Source organism: Martes martes (assembly GCF_963455335.1).
Source record: "Martes martes genome assembly, chromosome: 12".
NCBI classification, from domain to species: domain Eukaryota; kingdom Metazoa; phylum Chordata; class Mammalia; order Carnivora; family Mustelidae; genus Martes; species Martes martes.
In genome coordinates this window covers 89,610,345-89,614,465 of record NC_137900.1, presented here as the reverse complement: position 1 = coordinate 89,614,465, position 4,121 = coordinate 89,610,345, and positions in this window count along the sequence as shown.

Below are 4,121 nucleotides of genomic sequence, written 5' to 3'. Positions count from 1 at the left end.
CACCGCGGGGGGCGTGGCCTCACGCAGGGCCAACCCTCCTCTGCCCAATGAATGTCGCCGAAGCGCTCGTCACAGCTCCGGCCTCTGGCCAATGGGCGGTGTCACGTGACCAGACTGGCCCCACCTTCCTCGGCCCCTGCTCCGCCCCCTAAGTGCGGTTGAGGCGCGGAAGTGCTCTCTTCTCCCCTACCATTGGCCATCGGGATTCGATTGACTGCGCTGGCTGAGTGGGGCGGGGCCATCCTTAAAGAGACTGAGGCCGAGCTATCGGGTCTCTGAGGGTCTTTGTGGGAGGGACCTGTGATCGGTCTGAACCTTATTTGGCTTCTCTGCCCCTCCCGGTCCCCCCACAAATTCTGCCCGGCCTTCAAGGGCCCATTTTCAAATGCCACTGCCTCTGACTTCCCACAACATCTTCTTCTTCTTCTTCTTCCTTTTTGAAAAAGTTTTTATTTATTTATTTGACAGAAAGACAGCGAGAGCAGGAATTCACGCGGGGGGAGTGGGAGAGGGAAGGCAGGCTTCCCGCCAAGTAGGGAACCCGGTGTGGGGCTGGATCTGAGCCGAAGCAGACGCTTAATGACTGAGCCACCCAGGCTCCCCGCACAGCATCTTCTTGAACCAAACTTGGCACTCTCCACTTTCTTTTGGAGCAGTTTGCAAACCTCCCCTACCAGACATTGTCCCGCTGAGAGTTGAAGTCAAGTGATTACGTTCCAATGGCCCAACGGTGCCTCGAAGGAAACACTGGGTTTGGAATAGGACTGACCTGAGTTGGAATCAAGTTCCTCCACTTAAGCTCGCTGGAGTTCCCGGGGTTTACCGAGCCCCTGTAAGTGGGTGTGACTTGCCCAAGTCACAAGGCTTTGGTGAGGCTTGCAGAAAACAGTGTGGCAAGTCCTTTCATAACGGCGAACAGCTGTTTCTGGTTGGTTGATTTTTGTTTTTCAAGATTTTATTTCTTTACTTGAGAAAGAAGCAGAAGAGGGTGCAGAGGAAGAGGGAGAAGCAGACTCCTTGCTTAGCAAGAAGTCAGACACTGGGGCATGCTCCATCCTGGGACTCCGGGATCATGACCAGAGCGGAAGGTAGATGCTTAACTGATTGAGCCACCCAGGCGCCACAGCAAAGAGCTGTTTTTAAATGTAATTATCAGCAAGGTCACATTTCTTCATTCATTGCACAACCAATATATCTGTGTGCCAGCCTTTCACAGGTGCACAGTGGTGGGGGCAGGATATGTGGTGGCCCCAGGGAGCTCAGAGGACGCAGATACCTAATTACAATGTTATGTGATAGTTGCTCTGATGCGAGAAACTCAGGAATGTGGGGAGACTAAGGAGACACCTGGGCTTGCAGGGGGAGGTGAGAGACTCCTGAAAGAAAGGGAAGTCCAGGGGCGCCTGGGTGGCTCAGTGGGTTAAAGCCTCTGCCTTCGGCTCTGGTCATGATCCCAGGGTCCAGGGATCGAGCCCCGCATCTGGCTCTCTGCTCCGCAGGGAACCTGCTTCCTCCCCTCTCTCTCTGCCTGCTTCTCTGCCTACTTGTGATCTCTCTCTCTCTGTCAAATAAATAAACAAAATCTTTAAAAATAAAAAAATTAAAAAATAAAAATAAATAAAAAAAAAAAAAGAAAGGGAAGTCCAGATGCAAACCTGAAGGATGAACAAGAATTAGCTGAGTAAAAGGGAGAGGACAGAGCATCCCTGGAGCAGCATGGGCTGTGACCAAGGCAAGAGAGAACCTGGTACCCAATGAGCCAAGGAAGAGGGAGCCAGAACAGAGAAGAGTGGTTTCCACAGTTGGACTGCCAGGATTCTGGGCTCAGTCTGCCACTCTCTGTGCTCTGTAACCTTGTGCAAATCAGTTAAACTTCTTGGACACCGTGGTGTCTCAGTCGATTAAGCATCTGCCTTCAGCTCAGGTCATGATCCCAGGGTCCTGAGATGGAGTCCTGCCTCAGGCTGCCTGCTTGGCAGGAAGTCTGCTTCTCCCTCTACCTCTCCTCCCTGCTTGTGCTCCTGCTCTCTCTCTTGCTCTCTCTCTTAAACAAATAAAATCTTGAAAAAAAAAAAAATCACTTAACTTCTTTAAACCACACCTTCAGGGCACCTGGGTGGCTCAGTGGGTTAAGCCTCTGCCTTTGGTTCAGGTCATGATCTCAGGATCCTGGGATCAAGCCCCACATCGTGATCTCTGCTCAGCAGGGAGCCTGCTTCCCCCCCCCCCATCTCTGCATGCCTCTCTGCCTACTTGTGATCTCTCTCTGTCAAATAAATAAATAAAATCTTTAAAAAAAAAAGAAAGAACAACTTAAAAAAAGGATAGACCTTAAAACAACAACAAAACAAAAAAACAAAACACACGTTCTTCACCCCTAAAATGAGGAGGAGGATGGTTTCAGAGCTGTTATGACCATTCTAGATGATTCTTCACTTAAAAGTGCTCAATGCTGGACCTGGCATCGTCTCAGGACATTTGGACCATTGGTAGTAAGAAAACGGCAATAAGCAATTGTAAACCGAGATAAATAGATGAAGCGTAGGTTCATTGGGACAGGTGTAAGTAATAACTACTGTCTACTGTCTCTCTCTCCTACTTATTTATTTATCTTACTTTTTAGTAGGCTCTATGTCCAACACAGGGCTTGAACTCACAACCCTTAGAGGAAGCACTGCATGAGCTACCAACTGAGCCAACTAGGCACCCCACTCTCTCTCCCCTTTGTCCTCCTGTGTTTTACTTCTCAGGACTCATCACTTGACATGTTACATATTTGTTTGCCCAAGATGGGTGGGGCCCTGTTGTGTTGTTGTTCTCTATCCCTGGAGCCTAGAACTATGCCCGGCTCACAAAGACTTTCTCCTTGACCAAACCTGAATCAGGCTCCTCTGAGCACTCTGCTCAACTCCATTGACCTTGAGCTTCCATCTGTGACTTGTAGAGTTCAGTTTTAGCAAGAATCCCGCCCTCTCCCCCCGCCCCCACTGGTGTCCGATCACCCTCCATATTTAAACAAATTCCTCATTTTCTACCCTCAATATCTTGGCCTGCCTTCAGGGAGAATCCCGCTAGCCTTGATGTTTCCACTTAGTCATTTTCCATCCACGGACCCCACCCTGCTCTTTAGCTCTAAATCTCCACTTGTCCTTGTTGTATTCAAAGTTGAGCCCCATTTCCCTCCCCTACTGCAAACCCCCCACTGCAGTGGTCCCTCTTGAATAAAGTCTTCCTTACCATCTTTAACAAATACTATGAATGCTTTTTAAAAATATTTTATTTATGGGGCGCCTGGGTGGCTCAGTGGGTTAAAGCTTCTGCCTTCGGCTCGGGTCATGATCCCAGGGTTCTGGGATCGAGCCCCACATCGGGCTCTCTGCTCAGTGGGGAGCCTGCTTCCCCCTCTCTCTCTGCCTGCCTCTCTGCCTACTAGTGATCTCTGTCTGTCAAATAAATAAATAAAATCTTTAAAAACAAAACAAAACTGTGTGTGCTGTCTGCTGGCACATTTAAAAAATATATTTATTTATTTATTTATTTATTTATTTATTTATTTTGGGAGAGAGAGAGAGAGAACGAGCAGGCAGAGGGGTAGAGGGAGAGGAAGAGGGAGAGAAGCAGACTCCCGCTGACCTGAACTGAAATCAAGAGTCAGACATTTAACCGACGGAGCCACCGGCGCCCCTGAATCTTTTTTTTTTTCAAACAGTGTTCAATGTGAGTTATTGGATGAATGAACATATAAGGATATTGATATATGCCTGTTGAAGATGATAGGGCTGGATGCTGACTCAATGAATGATATAGACCACCATAGATGGACATTGATAAATAAATGAATGATCAGTATAGATTAATAAAAGCACATAGTGATGGCTCCAGGTAAGTAAGAAACACAGACTCATTAAACAGGTGCACATTAAGTCACCTGGAAGCTTTCCAAACTCCACCTTCCTGGGCCTCATGCATGCTAAGAGAACCAGTCTGGGAGTGGGTCTGGGGTCTGGATTTTGAACAAAACCCCAGGTGACTGAACTCATCCTACAGAGATCAGCTGGGGGAGGTGATGGGGAACTGGGGTTAGGTTAGTATATGGAGATAAACAAGCCAGGCATCCAAAG